At 43.2% G+C, this 18,790-nt stretch overlaps 1 protein-coding gene across 7 annotated transcripts in view; it reads left to right on the top strand.

The window, feature by feature from the left end:
- The window catches only part of SMOC1 (SPARC related modular calcium binding 1), a 156,978-nt gene that overhangs the window by 74,090 nt on the left and 64,098 nt on the right, over positions 1 to 18,790 (top strand). The window lies entirely within an intron of this gene.

Genomic DNA, 18,790 nt, shown 5'->3' with positions numbered 1-18,790 from the left:
AGCAAAAAAAAAAAGAAAAAAGAAAAAAACCCACCAAAGCTTCTGTTGAAAATCCCCAAGTTGGAAAATGGATGAACTCTTCCATCAATTTTTAAAAAACTGTTTATTCTGGTAAAAAGAATGTGGGTGATCTTTGTATATATTTAAAACTGCATTGCTAAGAATTCATGTCTGCATGGAGGAATCAGACTTCTCTCAGATCAGTTTGGGGCTGAGACAGGGTGAAGGTAAAGGAGGAGAGTGGAGTTTGTTGCCATTGGCTTTTTCTTTCTCCAGGCTTGTGTAATCCTGGGTGTGTTGCTTATAGGAACAGTTGACCCCTGCCCTCCTGATTCTGAAGTGATGGCTACCTCATGACAGACAGCCCACTGGTCAGCTTTTGTTTTGATGAGGCCAGGCCAGACCAGGTGGTGTTTACTGGGGGAAAGGAACTTCCAGATTAGTCCAGGCTAAATTGCTAAACGGGAGAGTCCCTGATGTTCAGCAAGAGTTGTGTAGATAGTCAAGAACCCCCTCATTTGTTTGACATGCTAAGCACTGCCATGTGTCTATAGGCTGAAGGCTAGCTCACCCTGGTGGGCAGCCAGCCAGCCAGACAGCGGGTCCATCCCAGCTACAGTGATTGAAATGGATGTGCTTTTCCCGCTGATCAAAGACGCTGCAATAACGTCACAAAATAAGGCTGCCTCTTTGAGTGTGCTTCAGTCACATTGACAGGCTGCCAAAATGCCGGGAGATGGATGTTTTCTCCTTTCTCCAACCTCCATCCCTTAGCTGGGAGTTTGTTTTTCCCCCCAAGACCAAAACCCAGAGATAAACTACATTGCTTTAATATTCTTTAGAATACTGATATGCATGCATCCCTGTATTAGTCACATATTTTAGCCCTGTGAATGATTACACAGTAACCCTCTCTTGAAGCTTATGTGGGGAGTGATGGGACTCTAATGGGATTGGATTTGTCTGGCATGGGACACAGCTTGAGACCACATGACTGACTTGGCTTTAATGGGCTTCATGTGGGACTCGCTGGCCTCTGTTCTTTCCCTTTGTTTTCCCTTGTCCTCTTCCCTCCCTACCTCCAACCCCAACTCACACACAGGAGTGGCTCAGCTTTCTTCTACAGCAGTGACACTAAAGCTGTACCTTAGATCATGTTAGACTTTTAAAGGTCTTGAAACCTAGGCCATATCCCAGACCGTTAAATCAAAATCTGGGAGTGGGACACAGACATTGTGTTTTTTCGAGCTCCCCAGGTGATGCCAATGTTTGATCAAACTTTCAAACCACTTTCGTAAGGACTTCATCACTCTTGTTTCTCGATTGCCTCCTTGAGATGTGGAATTTAGCCTCTTTGGGGACCTGTTGAGTAAGGTCAGGAGCTATAGGCTTTGTCCTTTGCTATGGTCTTATCTGTTTTCTGTTCTGGGTATCTGGAACCCAACTCTTGACATCTGTTCCATCAAGTCCACTGCCAAGCAGTTGTCTGGTGTCCAAGCTGATTAACTGAAATCTCAGCTGCAGTGGAAGGGTGTTGGGCTGTCACCATCAGGCTGTGTTGGCTGGAGCTTGACAAGTGTGTGTATCACTGAATGACAATGATGCCTGCTTTTTATTGAGTGCTATCAAGTGTTAGGCCCTGTGTTTTACACCCATTAATCTTTACTACAACCTTTTGAGATAGTTATTAATGCCCTTATTTATAAAGAAAAATGGAGTTTCAGTGGTGTTGAATAGCTGACTTGAGGTCCCTAAGCTTAAGACAATTTGTACTCAAGCCTGACTAATATCGAGGGCCTAAGACAAGTTGTACTCAAGCCTGCCTACTATCGAGGGCCTAAGACAGTTTGTACTCAAGCCTGCCTACTATCGAGGGCCTAAGACAGTTTGTACTCAAGCCTGCCTACTATCGAGGGCCTAAGACAGTTTGTACTCAAGCCTGCCTACTATCGAGGGCCTAAGACAGTTTGTACTCAAGCCTGCCTACTATCGAGGGCCTAAGACAGTTTGTACTCAAGCCTGCCTAATATGGAGGGCCTAAGACAATTTGTACTCAAGCCTGCCTAATATCGAAGGCTGTGCTCTTAACTTTTTTGGGCTATAGAAGTGGCCTTGATACATATGTATTCCATTTCTATCACCATTGTTGTTGCAGAAGTTCTCTTTCTAATGCTATTGACCAATCGATGAAACAAACATTTTAAAAAACACAATCTTTTGATTATGGAAATTAAAAAAAATACAAAAAGGTAGAAATAATAATATAATGAACATACACCCATCACCCACCTTCAGCAATGATTAACAAATGGCCACTTCTGTTTCATTTTTACCTCATTTCCATCTCCTGCCCCCAAACTGGATTGCTTCAAAGCAAATCCCCAGGCACAATATCTTTTCATCCCAGACATTTTTGAGCTCTGCTATATTGTGGGCTGTGTGCTGGTTGCTAGGGAGGATTCAAAAAAATGTCATGACCTCTGCCTTCAAGGAGTTTACATGCAGAAAAGAGATTAAGACATATGATAAAGTAACTATATAAAAGACAACATTCAAATAATAATATTTCAAAAGCTCATTTATAAGTCAGTTATTTAGAATTCTGAATATCTTTTATTGTTAGGAAAATATATACAAATTTTAAGTTTTTGGACACAAACACTTTAAACAAAACTAAAAGCAGAATTGAGCATGGTGGCACAAGCCTGTAGTCCCAGCTACTTGGGAAGCTGAGGCAGGAGGACTGCTTGAGCCCAGGAGTTCAAGGCTGTATTACTCTATGATTGCATCTGTGAATAGCCACTCCACTCCAGCCTGGACAACATAGAAAGACCTCATTTCTGAAAAGAGAAAAATTAAACTAAAAGCAAACAACACACATTAGCCTTAACAACAAAGAGCTAATCTTATGTAAAGAACTCTTACAATTCAGAAAGAAAAAAGATCCTAGTAAAAATGTGGGCAAGAGATAGCAATAAACCGATCATATGATAATAATAAATAGTCAATAAGTGAATCTGAATGATGTTACCTTCTTTTGTCATTTTAGAAATACAAATAAAAATGATGATGAATGCTTTTGCTTACTAAAGTAGGAAAAACTGGGAAAAGATGATGATATTCAGGGTCAGATAAAGGGAAAAGGGTACCCTTCCATTGCAGTTTGGAAAGTAAATTGGCACTGGCTTTTTAATGGGATAATTTTGCAATATGGGTCAAAAGTCCTCAATCGTGTCCATATTTTGGGCCTGCAATTCCAATTCTAGGAATTTATTCTAAGGAAGTAACTAAAAATATGTGAAACTATTTAGCCACAAGGATTACAATCCAAGGTCTGTTTATAGTGGCAAAAATTTGGAAACAACCTAAATATCCAATACTAGAAAATTGCTTAAACAAATGACATAGCCACACTATGCACTCTCTAAAGGCATGTGTTGTAGAGGCTTATTTTATGTATTTGTGTATGTCTGTGTATTAGGGATTTAATTAACCAGATAATTAAGACAATAAATGTTTTCATTTTCTTCTAAATAGAAAAGCTATAGACATTCTGTTAAAAAAATTCTGACAATAAGTATATAAGGTAGAAAGATTAAGCCAGTGATTTCATCCCCCTGAAATAGCAACAGTTAAGTCTAACCCTCTAGATTTTTTTTCCTTGTGTGTACTTATTGTCATTATATAGGACAAGAATGGTGTAATGTCATATATTGTTTTATAATATTTTCTTAGCTAATTATATTATGGGCTTATTTCCCAGTAAGTTACATACAGCACTATCTCATTTAAAAAGTGTCTGCATTGTATTTCATTGTATGAATGTATCATGAATCCTGAAAATTTGGGGATTAACTTTCCAGCAACTGTCTATTGTATCAAAAGGCCGTGCACTTTTTAAGGCATTTAATGCATACTACCACGTCGCTTTCCATAAATGTTGAGAAACCATGTGGTTGATTATTGGTTTGTTATCAGACTCATTCCCAAGACATCTTAATTTTTTGTGTAGATGGATTATAGTTCTAATAATATAGAATATAAAACTCTATTCATTATGTTATATCTGTGTGGAAAAAAATGTGTTATGTTTCCTGTCTTTGAGCTCCATGGTCCAGGAACAATTTTTCTTGATATAGCTGTATGGGCATCACCACTTTTCCCATTTTCTCATTGTAACCACTACTTCCCTCCAACAGTGCACACACGTACCTGCTTTTTTAATTTCCTGAGGTCATTGCATATAGGGTTCTATGTGCGTGGATCCCTTGTGTATAGGGATCTGGGGAGATGTAATTTCTTCTTGATGATGCTTTGTTCTGAAGTTGGAAGCTTAAAAAATGTTCTGTGACTTTTTGACAAAGGCAGTAGGCTCTATTGTCATTTCTGTAATTCTTACTATTGTATTTCCTAAAACCTAGGGAAATATACACTTGTTTCCTAAGTGCCTGGGGTTGAGCTATGAAGCAGATCTTATTGTTCCGTTTTAGCTCCCTAACTCCACAGTATAGAACCGCATCTTCCTGACGTCGCCCCTGTAGACTCGAGTCGTGTGACTAGCTTGCCCTGGGAACACCTTGTTTACTGTCTGGTCTTTCTTCTTTCACATTCCCAGCAAGTACTGAAGGTCTGGATGCTTGACATGAACTGTGAACCTTTGTTGGCCTGGACTGATGAAACGTTGGCAGGCTGGACATCCTCATAGACCTCATGAGCCTGGAGGTCTAACAGGAGTTCAGGGGCCATGGACCTTTTTGTCTTCATGTGGAAAGATCTTGCCTAGAGCAACAGTGTGGCTCTCTCAGACAGTGTAGAGGACTCTCTGGCTGAAGTACTGAGACCTGGGGTGCATCTGTGAGCTGGAATGTTTCTGAGCTTCTTCAGCCACAGTTGGCCCCTTTGGATGCTGCAGAAAAAGTGTGTTCTGTGTGTGTTTAGTGGATGGTGCCCTGCTTTATAAAGACCTCCTGCCTTTTGGTCTGTGGACAATGCTAGCTTTTTTTTTTTTTTTTTTTTTTTAAAGCAGTCAAAAGCAGTTAAAGCTAAAAATTCAAGCCCATCCTTTATGTACAGATGGCATAAATGGTAAATGGACCTCACTGTTGGGCACTTACTGCTTTTCTTTTTCCTTTTTTGTTACATGCTCAAAAAACATATTATTGTTACAGTGTGAACATCTACTGTGTCCTGAGCGTCTTACTACTTGTTTTACATGTGTTTTTCAGTGAATTGCTTTTGTTCCAAACAACCAGTTAATGTACAATGAAAATTTATACAAAATGTCTTCTATTTAGCACATAATTGTTGCTTAGCAGATGTTAGTTTTCTTCCTCTTTAGGTTCTTGATTTGCTCAACTGTAAACTGGAGAGTTGAACTCCTTCAGAGATTGGCAAACTGTGGTCTGTGGACTGGCCACCTGTTTTTATTTATTCTTTTAAATAATAACTGTATTGACATATAATTTGTGCACCATAAAAATTACCATTTAAAAATATGCAATGGAGTGGTTCTTAGTAAATTCACAGAGCTGTGCAACCATCATCATTATCTAATGCCAGAACATTTTTATCACCCAAGAAGAAATCCTGTACCCATTAGCATTCACTTCCCATTACATCTCTCCTCAGTCCCTGGCAACTACTAGTCTACTTTCTATTTCTATGATTTGCTTATTCTGGACATTTCATACAATTGGAATAATAATATGTGGTCCTTCTGCCTGGCTTATTTTAATCAGCATAAGGTTTTCAAGGCTCAGCCTTGTTGTAGCATGAATCAGTACTTCATCCCTTTTTATTGTCAAACAATATTCCATTGTGTAGATATATCCCATTTTATTTATTCATTCATCAGCTGATGGACATTTGTGTTGTTTGTATTTTTATATTTTTATTATTTTTTGAGATGGGGTCTTGCTCTATTGCCCAGGCTGGAGTGCAGTGACATGATCTGGACTCACTACAACCTCCACCTCCCGGGCTCAATCAATCCTCCTACTTCAGCCTCCTGAATAGCTGGGACCACAGGTGTGCAACATCGCACTTGGTTAAATTTTTGTACTTTTGGTAGAGTTGGGGTTTTGCCATGTTACCCAAGTTGTTCTTGAACTCCTGAGCTCAAGTAATATGCCCACCTCAGCCTCTCAAAGGATTACAGGTGTGAGCCACCATGCCTGGCCTGTTTCCAATTTTTTGGCTGTTATAAATAGTACTATTGTGAACATTTACATACATTTTTTGGGGGGGTATCTATTTTCAATTCTCTTGGCGTATACCTAGGAGTAGAATCGCTAGGTCATATGGTAACTATGGTAAAAGCGTATGGTAAAAGCTTTTTTTTTTTACCATATGGTAAAAGCATATGGTTTATGCTTTTGAGGAACTGACAGACTGTTTTCCAAGGTAGCTGAACCATTTTACATTCCCACCAGCAATGTATGAAGGTTCCAATTTCTCCACATCCTTATCAACACTTGTTATTTTCCATCTTTCTTATTAGTATCTTTTCTAGTGGATGTGAAGTGGTATCTCATTGTGGTTTTGATTTGCATTTCCCTAATGACTAATGATGTCAAGCATCTTGTCATGTGCTTTTTGGCCATTTCTATATCTTTGGAGAAATGTCTATTCAGATCCTTTTCCCATTTCTTAATTCAGTTACCTTTTCATTATTGAGTTACAAGAGCTCTTTATGTATTCTAGGTATAAGACTCTCCCTTTCTTTTTTTTTTTATTTTTATTTGAGACAGAGTCTCACTCACTCTGTCACCCAGGCTGGAGTGCAGTGGCACCATCTTGGCTCACTGCAACCTCTGCCTCCTGGGTTAAAGTGATTCTTCTGCCTCAGCCTCTGGAATTGCTGGGATTATAAGCATGTGCCACCAAGCCTGGCTAATTTTTGTATTTTTATAGTAGAGATGGAGTTTCATCATGTTGGCCAGGCTGGTCTGAAACTCCTGACCTCAGTAATCTGCCTGCCTTAGCCTCCCACAGTGCTGGGATTACAGGCGTGGGCCACTGCACATTAGATACAAGGCTCATCAGATATGTGGTTCACAAATATTTTCTCCCATCCTGTGGGTTGTCTTTTGACTTTCTCAATAATTTCCTTTGAAGCACAAAAGCTTGGTTTTTGTTTTCTTTTCTTTTCTTTTCTTTTCTTTTTTTGAGAGAGAGTCTCACTCTGTCACCTAGGCTGGAGTGCGGTGGCACCATCTTGGCTCACTGCAACTTCAGCCTCTTGGGCTCAAGCGATCCTCCCACCCCAGCCTCTTGAGTAGCTGGGACTACAGGTGCATGCCACTATGCGGGGCTAATTTTTGTGTTTTTTTGTAGAGACGATATTTTGCCATGTTGCCCAGGCTGATCTTGAACTCCTGAGCTCAAGCAATCTGCCTGTCTTGGCCTCCCAAAGTGCTGGGATTACAGGCGTGAGCCACTGCACCTGGACAAAAAGCTTTAGTTTTGAAGTTCAATTTATCTTTTTTCTCTTTTATTTGTTATGACTTCATTCCTTTTCATGCGTATATTTGGTTATCTGAGGACTACTTGTTGAGAAGACTATTTTTCCATCTTGAATTGTCTTGGTCCTCTCGTCAGAAATCAGCTTATTTCTGGATTCTCAATTCGATTCCATTAATCTATATGTCTAGTCCTATGCCAGTACCACACTCTCCTGATCACTATAACCTTGTAGTAAGTTTTGAAATCTTATTTTTTCTTTTTAATTGGACAGTGAGATAAGTGTTGTTCTACACTCATGTATGGAGTTGGTGCTGGCTCTACTCACCAAGACAGAGATTTAGTAGGGGGAATGCACAGGAACCTGTACCGTGTGCTGTGGTCCTAGGTTTTGGGACAATGTCAGTACCCTTGGCATGATATTTGTAAGAAAAGGGAAAGGTTGGGAGAGAACGGTGCCAACTGGGGGTAGGAAACTTTTTAGAACCATCAAATGAGCCTTGTATATCTCTAAGAGCTCTCAGTCTCTGACAGACTAATACTTCTTTGAATCTACAAGCAGGAAAGGGAATTCCTTTTCAAATTAGAAACTCTGGATTACAGGGAGCCTTGAAGTTGTAGAGGAGAAATGCTGCTGCCTGTCTGAGTAGAGCGATGGGCTTGTGCTGGTCCGCCCCGCCCCTCCCCCACTGGCGTATCCTCTGTGGGCATTAAGGTTCTCAGCACATCAAGATCTGGGAGAGGTAGAAGCTGGAGCCCCAGTGAGCAGCAGCCAGCCGCCAGCTTCCCAAGGGAACCCTACTTTTGCCTTCCTGTGGGAGGTCCAGGTAGCATATAATTTGCAGTGTGTAAACAATCTCAGTTATGCAGTTATGAAATTTAATGTTTAATTTTGTCAATGACGGCAAGAGCAGGGTCTGACCAATTCATGTGCAGGAAGGACTTGTCTAGGAAGTGACCGGTCTAATCTCTTGCATGTGTTGGGAGCCTCTACTATCATCTTTTCAATGGGAGAACTGGTCCCCATGCCCCCATCACCCATCAGGTGCAAGGACGTGTGATAAGATGCGGGTGGATGGAGCATGCTTTGTGCTCAGAACACTGTCTCCATTGTGTTCTCTGGGGACTCGCCTATCCTACTGTCTGCTCTGTCCTGCTCTTCAATGGCTGTTTTCTAACTGAATGGCCACTGTGAGTCCTCTCTCAGATTGGCTGGCATCATTTGCTTTGGAGTAAGTATGCAAGGTTTGGGTGCTCCCAGCTGGGCATCTGAGCTCCCCATAGCCCTTGATGATTCTGTCCCTACAATTTGTCTATTGTGGAAATGAAAGGAGTGAGCTCTGGGTAGTATCTGCAGCTGCTCTTCTGCAATGCAGTGTACTTGGGAGGGAGGGAAAGACGGAAGCCTCGTGCTCTGGCTTTCCTGCTGTCTGTGGGAGAGGAGAGGCTCAGTAGTGGGAGGCTTCAGTCACTCTCTCTGCTATTCTTTTTTTTTTTTTGTGACAGAGTCTCACTCTCTTGCCCAGGCTGGAGTGCAGTGGCGTGATCTCGGCTCACTGCAAGCTCCATCTCCCAAGTTCACACCATTCTCCTGCCTTAGCCTCCCAAGTAGCTGGGACTGCAGGCACCCGCCACCACACCTGGCTAATTTTTTGTATTTTTAGTAGAGACAGGTTTCACTGTGTTAGCCAGAATGGTCTCGATCTGCTGACCTTGAGATCCACCCGCCTCAGCCTCCCAAAGTGCTGGAATTATAGGCTCTGCTATTCTTTTTTAGATAATAATCATTGTCATCAACAATACCACTTTCTTAACCTATATACAAGGTTCCAGGCTGTTTTATATTTGCCTGACACATGTTAAGTTATTTGGTCCTCACTATAAGCACTATTGCATTCCCATTTTATTGATGCAGAAACTGAACCACAGAGAAGCTGCGTAGCTTGCCCAGGGTCTCACAGTGTGCAAGTGGCAGAGTCAAACCCAAGTACCCAGGATTCAAACCCAAGTACCCTGGCTCCAGAGTTCTTGATTCTAACCATGATTCTACACTGCCCCTCTAAGAGACATTGCCATCTCTTAAAGTGGTGTTGCCAAACTAGGGCATATCCAGGAGGGTGACTCAGGTGAGTAAAGTTGGGAAATGATGTGAGGAATATCCAATGGAGCCGGAGATAACAACCAAAGGATGGATAAAAAGATGACCAGGCCAGGCACAGTAGCTCACGCCTGTAATCCCAGCCGTCTGGGAGGCCAAGGTGGGTGAATCACCTGAAGTCAGGAGATCAAGACCAGCCTGGCCAACATGGCAAAACCCCATCTCTACTAAAAACACACAAAAAATTAGCCAGGTGTGGTGGCGTGTGCCTGTAGTCCCAGCTACTTGGGAGGCTGAGGCAGGCGAATCGCTTGAACCAGGAGGTGGAGGTTGCAGTGAGCCGAGATGGTGCCAGTGCCCTCCAGCCTGACTGACAGAGCAAGACTCCATCTCAATAATAATAATAATAATAATAATAATAGTAAAAAGATGACCAAAGGGATACCTGAGAGCCAGATCCAAACCTTTGTCTGTGAATGATAATAGTCTTTTATGTGTGGTCCCACAACGCTGACCTGGGATCACCAAGTATAGTATGTAAAAGTAGGATTCTGACTTGAAATAGGGAAGAACTTTTGACAAGTAGAGTAGCTCACAGACAGAAGGTCTGACTCAAAGAGGACTTAACTTCCCATCCCGGAAAGTGGGCAAGCAGAGACCAAGTGGACATCCATCAGCCGTGCCATGGGGGTGGGAGGGAGTGTTCCTACATTGGGAAGGGGGCTCAATTGATCTCTGAGGAGGAAAATGCCACTTTTTAGGATTTTATGAGACAAGAGCTAATGTCCAATCAGGTGGCTGGGCACACAGTAGGTCCACAACAGACATTTACTCAGGAAACTTTCAGGCAGAGCCATTAAGACACATTTAGGGCTTTTGCCACTGCACTGAGTGCACGTAACATGCTGGGAGGTGACCCAGCAGGTCAGTCAACTAAACTCTTCTGCAAAATTGAAGGGATCAAAATTTTTTTCCATTTCAAAATAGGGAAGAATAATAGGAACTCAGGTGGGAGGTGTGAAGACAGGAAAGTTTTATTAAAAGTGAAGTCAGACAGGAGACACAAGGAAAGGCTCAACTCCTGCAGGCCACCTTTGTGCTCCCCACCAGCCAGCTTTCTCACAGTTCTCATAGGCATAAAAGCTCCTATTTATGAGGGACTTTCTTATTAGATATTTTTTAAACATAAAAATATATTTGATACCTACCCTCCAAGATAGAAATAAAATTAAGGGAACAAGAGGTATCATATTTGCTGTTTACAAAACCCAGATCATTCTAGGCACCACACAGAGGAACAGGAGTGAAGACAGTGAAGTTCTTTGGGTCCCCGGACCCCTAACACTCAGGTGTTCCAAATGTCTTTATATGTCCATTGTGGGGGATGCTGTTCAAACTTTTTGGAAAATACAAAAAATATTCTTCACCATATAATTGGAATGGTGGTCTTAACACTGACAATTAGGTACTAGTTTATAAATCTCCACCCTACTCTTCAGGAGCAAAAGTTCATCTTACAGAAGGGTTGTAGAATTACGGACCTTCTGGACTAAAGGGAACTTCAGAGACATCTGGTTTATCTTCTCCTTCCTCTCCCTACCCCACTCCAATCCCAGGCTCAGGTTCCACTTACAGTCTCTCCCCAGGTAGTCTTCCACTTTCTGCTCAATTACTCTCAGAGACAGGAAGCTTATTCCCACAATGACAAAATCCATAATGCATTTTGGGACAATTTTGTTGGAAAGTCCTCTTTACCTTGACTTGAGAGCTGTCTTCCTATAACTTCCAACAGATGACTTCAGTTCTAGCTATGGGAATTACAGAATCTACAGAAAGATGGATTGAAGATGGACACCATTATATCCTTGTGAAATCTTCTCTTTCAGCCAACAATTTATTTCCCTTGGCAGAAATCCTTAGTTCTAGCACTCATTCCCATATCATAGGGATTTATATATTTTTCCTCTTGGCCTCCTTCTTCTGAGTCTAATTTGCCAAGGCCCTTCTTATAGGGCCTTCCTTATAGCATCCTTCCTTACACTGGACACAAGATTTCAGACGTGGTCGTGAGCAGGCTGGGGAAGAACAAGGCCGTCTCTTGTTCTAAACACACCACTCCTAACTCATGCCATGTTGGCAGCCATGTTACGCCATCAACTCATAAAAAATACAGTTGACAAAGACTCCCATATTTAGGAGGATTTGAAATTGAAGGATTAGCTTCCTTTCCTGCATCTCCTCTTAAATTCTGGCAGATGAGGTAAATATTCTTAAAGGAAAAATTATTCATTCCCCAATAGGCAATCCTCCCTAGACTTGGCATAGAGTGGGAGACAATGTCTACAGCCAACAAGAATAGAAGTGCTTTCAGGCTATGGCCTAGACTAAGCTTGTCCATCTCATGGCCCACAGGCCACATGCAGCCCAAGATGGCTTTGAATGAGGCCCAACACAAATTCATAAACCTTCTTAAAACATTATGAGATTTTTTTAAAGTTCATCAGCTGTTGTTAGTGTTAGTGTATTTTATATGTAGCCCAAGATAGTTCTTCTTCTTCCATTGTGGCCCAGGGAAGCCAAAAGATTGGACACCCCTGGCCTAGATCATCTGCAAAAGGGCAGGGGGAAAGGATAAAATCAGCATGTGCTGAGTGCATATCCTATATCTACACTGTTTTAGATGCTTTATATATCTCGTTTTGTCTTCTTAATAATCTTCAAGGCGGTACCATGAACCCTATTTCATAAATAGGCTCAGAGAAGTTAAGTGACTTTGCTGAAGTTACACAGCTAGCAGTGGAGATGGTATTTACACTCAGGTCTTTTTGTCTCCAAAACCATGTTTTCCTTTCTATTCCTGTTGCTTCTCAGTCAAATCTGACTAAAGATGAGGAGAAGATTTGTGCGATAACATGTTCCAAACTGAGGAAAGGACAGCTCATGCTAGACAGACCAAAAGAATTACACCATCCCTTCCTTCTTTCCCCCAGAGCCCATGGCACCCATGGAAAACCACAACTGCTCAGACATCCTGTAGGGAATGCAGCCAAAAGGAAAACAGATCAGCTGAAAATACTGCTCTGACATGAAGCCATCAGTAGGACCAACAGCAAGATGTTTAAATTTCACTGTGGATTAGCTTAATCCAAAAACCCTGCTAACCGATTTGGAGTAATGGGCAGATTAAAAAGAAAAAACAGTCTCATACTCTCACTGCCAAAAGAGAGTTAGAAAAATACTCACATTCCTTTTACTTGTAGTTGAATCTTTTCCCACTAGGAAATGTTCATATACATGACAGCAGTCCTTTCATGACATGTTTTGTAGTTGCTACCAGGCATGCTGAATCAAGCCTGTCCCATTGCATATGGTTCATGATTTCTATTTTGCGAAAGAAGCACAAAGAGATAGATGGGGAGAAATGAAGCCACAGGGTGAGAAGGCACTGTGCCTTCCATGGGATCCCAGTTGTCCTTGAAGTTCCGAGGCAATTCAGGATGGATTCCTTAGCAAATACATAGCTTGACAAAGCATTACAAAAAGAGAGGAGGGGTTGTCACCAGAAGGAAATTATTTCAAGCATAGCGAACTGAAAGCCTGATACCTAGACTGCAGAAAAGTAGGAAGGGGCAAAGTGAAAAAATACAGCAAGGCCTTGTAGTTCATTATACTGCTTTTTCCCCTGACCTCGAGCATGTTTCAGCGAACACTAGTTCTGTCCAATGCTCCTTGTGTAAAAATTAGGGGAGGGTCCCTGCATTTGTCCATTCTTGCAAAGAAATACCAGAGACTGGGTAATTTATAAAGAAAAGAGGTTTAATTGGCTCATGGTTCTGCAGGCTGTACAGGAAGCATGATGCTGGCATCTGCTCTGCTTCTGGAAAGGCCTCAGGAAACTTACAATCATGGCGTAAGGGGAAGGGGAAGCAGGCAAATCACATAGCCAGAGCAAGAGCAGGAGCAGGAGAGAGGGAGGGGAGGTGCCACACACTTTTAAATGACCAGATCTCACGAGAACTCACTCACTATCATGAAAACCAAGGGGGTGGTGCTAAACATTCATGAGAAACCCAGCCCTATGATCCAGTCACCTCCCCCCAAGCCCCAGTTCCAACATTGGGGATTACATTTCATCATGAGATTTGGGGACATGCATCCAAACTATATCAGTCCCCTAGTTTAATAAGTTTAGGAATTGCTGCAAATGGTATCTTCCTCTTAGGGATAAATCATTAATTGATGTAAAACTAGAAGAAGTTCTGCAGTAAAGAAATCTTTTAAGTTTGTTTAACCCAATGTTTTGAAAGTTATTTGGCCAGAGGATACTTTTATCCCTCATTATGTCTATTCACACCTCACAGAACACAAGCTGCATTCATTCATCAGTGTATCAAAGTGGAGAGAACAGCAGCCTCACATTTCTGGAGAAAAGAGAAGAAAGTGGGCACCTGCAGAGAGACTGGTTTCCTCTCTGGTTTCCTAGAAAAGCAGGGGTGATTGGTAGGAGAGTGAAAGAACAAGCAACAAAGAAGTGACTCTGGGAGGTGAGGCCTGACACCTGCCATAGAAACCCCCAGAGAACATCCCAGGGGAAGCAGGGCAGCCCACAGCAGGTGGAGGCCCCAATGCTACTCCAGAAAAGGCCTCTCATTAAAATGGGAGCAAAAGACTCTCTTCCAGCTGCCTCCCTGGTGGGCATATTTACATGACCCCAAAGAGTTCTATTTTCCAGAAAATTACAAGGCCCAAAGATACTCAGTCAGTTTCCTCGGACATCAGTGCTTGTGGCCACTTCCTGTCTCTTCCTCCTTCCTCAAGGTCTGAGAGCTTTCCATCTGCTGGGACAAGGTACTGGGAGCCAACTACTACTCTGTCTCTGGGCCTCAGTTTCCTCATTTGTGAAGTGTTTGGGTTAGACTGGTGACCTCTCAGGCTTTTTCTAGTCCATCAGTTCTGAAATTTTATGATTGCTTGGATATTGGGATTCCAATGTCCTGTGCTGTTATTAACTAGCTGTGACCTTTGAACAAATAACTTCTGCTCTCTGTACCTCTCCTATAAAAGATTTGCACAAAGGGTGGCTTTGAGGCCCATGTGAGATAAGGCATAGATCTTCGATGGTGACTGAGAAGCCATCATGAAAGTGGAAGGTGGTATTTTTTGCGTTGGACACGGCACCTGCAGGTGATAGTTGTCTATACGCGTTGTTCATCTGTCGGCCCCATTTCTGTCTGTGCTTTCTTCCCCTTTGCTCCCTGACTTGCTTTACCCCCAGGAGCTGACGTTTCTCTGCTCATCAGTTGCTCACCTGCCTTGTTGGGAGTGCTAGCTTTCTGCATCCTTCCAGGTGTTCGGAATTTGGGCTAATGTTGAAGATTAGCAGGATTAAAATAATTCAGGCCTGTCTTTATTTGGATGCAGGTTGGCCTGAAATATACCACTAGGCTGTTTATGTAAAGGGCTTCTTGCCAAAAATATTAAAGTGTGTGAGTCAAGAGATGAAACTTACTTATCTAGGAACACACTGCCTTAAAGGACCTTTGGGATCCCTAGTTACATCTTTTTATTGAGATGGAATCTCACTTTGTTACCCAGGCTAGAGTGCAGTGGTGTGATCTCGGCTCACTGGAAGCTCCACCTCCTGGTTTCCAACCTGCCTCAGCCTCCCGAGTAGCTGGGATTACAGGCATCTGCCACCACGCCTGCTAATTTTTGTATTTTTAGTAGAGACGGGGTTTCACCATGTTGGCCAGGCTGGTCTCGAACTACTGACCTCCAGTAATCTGCCTGCCTCGGCCTCCCAAAGTGCTGGGGTTATAGACATGAGCCACCGCACCCGGCCCCACCCCCCCAGTTACGTTCTAAGGTACAGTTACAATATAAGCAGAAGGTAACCTCACTTAGGTTGATGAGTAAACATGTTTTGTCCCTTAAGGAAGAGCCATCTGTTGACACTTCAGCTTTCCTAAGCTGCTTCGGAGTGGGACAGGAGCAGATTTCACTGTTTGTATCTGTACCTTTTGGGCAAGAACAACCCTGAGTTTTGCGAACTGCACAGGGAGATATTTGAAATGGCCAATTGCCTCATGGATCCTCTTGGCCTGGGCTTTTCTCAGAGATTAAGTCTGAAAGTTGACCAACTTGAGGCTCTTAGGGAAAAAGGAAGGGTATTACTTATTAATTTAAAAGGATAAATCTGCAAGGGAGGAAGCTAAGCCAGGCAGAGTTTACATCTTGATCATTTATATAGAAACCATCAATTCAAAGAATTTACATCCTGATTGCTTTTCTGCAAGAAACGTTTCTCTCCTCTGCTGGCAACAGAACTATTTCTATGTGAAAACAAGCATCTTCTTCTTCCACCCAAACCTTTTCAAACGTTTTGCTGACTTTAGACTGCCCCTTCCCCTCAGGCTGCTCAGAATAGGATGTTCTTTTGTCCTCATCAGATAATCTGGCTCTGGCATTTTTGAGTGTACAGATAGTTTGCTAAAATATAACACAATGATAATAAAAATAAATAGCTGAAAGTTAACTGGGCACTTACCCTGTGAGCTAAGTGCTTTATTTACATTATCAAATTTAATTCTGTTAACAACTAAGATAGGTATTATTGTCATGATTATCTTCCCTTTTTAAAAAGATAGACAGGCCAAGGCTTAGTGTGATTAAAAAGCTTTTCAAGGCTGCAGAAGGAGTTAAGTGGTGGAGCTGGGAAGTGCTGGAAGGCTGGCTGCAGACTGTCTCCATGTAACTTCTTTTTCTGCAAGAAGTCACTTTGAAAACTCCCTAGACAACTTAGAAACAACCTCTCATTGTGGAATCATGGGCTGATTCACTCCGGGCTCCTTCAGTTAAGAGCTTGTGCTCAGCCACTTCCCTCAGCTACTGGATCTGAGACCTTGCTCGGGTCTTCTGTGCCACCTTCTGCCCATAGCTGTCCCCACTCCTGTGGCATACCTGGGGCAGGTGTGCCCATTATTGTATACCCCAGCCCTCACAAGCACGTGGCAACAATTCCTTATTGGATTTCAGTTTTATAGGACTTGGAAGGAGCTCCCAGACTGGGATTTTGTGATCTGGGCTCTCTTCTTTGGAGCCTGGACTGAGAAAAATGCTGAGGGCTCTGGGGAGAAAGGAGCTGTGTTTGGGCCTCTGGGCCAGCTAGGGGCTGGGAGACAGTGTTCATGTGCCCACTGGGATACAATGGGCACACTCAGTGAGAATGTGGCCCTTGGGACCCTCTGAGCCCAGAGGTCAGGTTATATCCCCAGAAACAAAGCTTTGGGCTTAGCCTCTTACTCATGAATTTGCTTCTGTCCCCAGTAGCCTTGGCTGGGACTCTGTGCATGCTTGAGAGGAGGCGGCTTTCGAACCAGCCCGTTCTCTGCTGTCTGCTTGACTGCAGTGCCCGGCTCCTGCAGCACAGCACCGGGCCAGAGACACAGCCTTGGGCGATGGACTTGAGGGCACACTCCTCATGGAGACAGAGGCCTGCCTTGGCCATGGGAGTTAAGGTCCCTGGGAGTGAGTCAGCCTAGCCATTCAGCTCCTGGGACAGGTTTCCCCAGAGGTGATTATTGGCCAAGGAGGAGAAAGCAGCCTGCCAGGCTCCATTAAATTGCTGCCACTGGCGAGGAACTGTCTCTAGGAAATATCCCCTGTAGGGTGGATGGAGTCTGAAGGGATCAACTCCACATTTCCAGCAGCATTTCCCACCCAAGTCTGTGGAGGTTACTAGAGGAGATCTGGCCTTTGAAAAGGGCGGCTTGCCAGGCATTTCTGGCACAGCTGAGAACAATCCTTACCACTGCCACTCCATATCCAGCCTTCACTTGGTGCCAAACAATGGATTTCCTTACCTTCAGGTTTGACATTGTTATCCCCATTTTATAGATGGGGCTTAAAGAGCTGAGTGATGTGTCCAGTTCGTAACTGGCTGGACCAGGATTCAAATTCAGGTCTGTCTGGATTTGTTTCCATTCCACCATTAAGGCTCCTCAGAAAGTAGCGTTGACCTGACCTGAAGATACTGCTCTTGGATGAACATTTGGGGTAGCAACCATGGCCATGAGAAGAAGTGGGCGTGGAGCATGATACTGGGGTAAAGGCATTGATCAGAAGACCTGAGCAGCATCTCAGATGCAGGAGCTGCGGGAAATGCCTCATTTATACAACATGCACCTTCGTGGTAGGAACAAGGGTCCTCCTATCTTGTCTTATCCTTGATTTTTGTTGATAGGTCCATGGTGAAACAACTCGTCTTGGGGGAAATGACAGTGTTTGGTGCCCACACAAGAGCAGAAGCCTTTCTATAGCCTTTCTGCCTTTGTGATAACTTTTGGATTTCACCCAGGCTGTCAGATCTCTCCTCTCACTGCTCCCTTCCATCCCTTACCACTCAATTTGTATGCTATTACTGTCTAGCTTTGATTCCAATATGTCCTTGATTTCAAGAGGCACATTTTCTTCACACTTTAATATCTTTGCAATTGGCACACATCTTATAATTGAGATCTACATTTAATATAGTGGGGCTGTTTAAATTGACATTGCATTTTTATAATTGATGGAGACCAAGAATTGAGGAAATATGATAATGGATGCCTTTATTCAACCCATCAATCACCTACAATGAATGTCAGGCATTATGTTAGATTCTGGGAATGTAGAAATAACTAGCATGCAGTCCCTGAGGTCGCAATCTTGAGAGGGGGAATGGACTGGATAAATCAACAGCTAGAGCTCACAGTGATAAGGGCTCTGATTTGGGGGGCCCCAGGGTGTGTGGGAGGATCAGAGGAAGGAGGCAGGGGAGGCTGGGACTGCTTTGAGGAGGTGTATCACAAAGGAGGAGGGGAATACGAGGGATTAGGAGTAGGTGGGAGATGGGTTGGGGAAGGGCATTCCAGACAAATGGAATGGTTGGAGCAAACAAAGACTCAGAATCAGGAGAAACTAGAACTTGTTTAGGAGCATCAAAGGGTTCTGTGACCAGCGTGGAGGGTGTGTGCCAGGACATGGGCATGAAATGAGGCTGCGGGAATAGATGGAGGCAGATCACGGAGGACCTTGAGTGCATGCCAATGAGTTTCATCTCTATCCTAGATCCCGACAGGAATCACTGAAGGATTCTAAGCAGGGAAGTAGGCCTCATTGTGTGTTTAGGAACTCCAGATTGAAAGCAGGATAGTGGGGTGGGGCAGGAGGTGGTGGGTAGGGCGACAGCTA

Source organism: Rhinopithecus roxellana, chromosome 5 (genome assembly GCF_007565055.1).
Source record: "Rhinopithecus roxellana isolate Shanxi Qingling chromosome 5, ASM756505v1, whole genome shotgun sequence".
Taxonomy (NCBI): Eukaryota; Metazoa; Chordata; class Mammalia; order Primates; family Cercopithecidae; genus Rhinopithecus; species Rhinopithecus roxellana.
The sequence above is the reverse complement of the archived record's forward strand: the minus strand, read 5'-3'. Positions and strand labels throughout refer to the sequence as shown.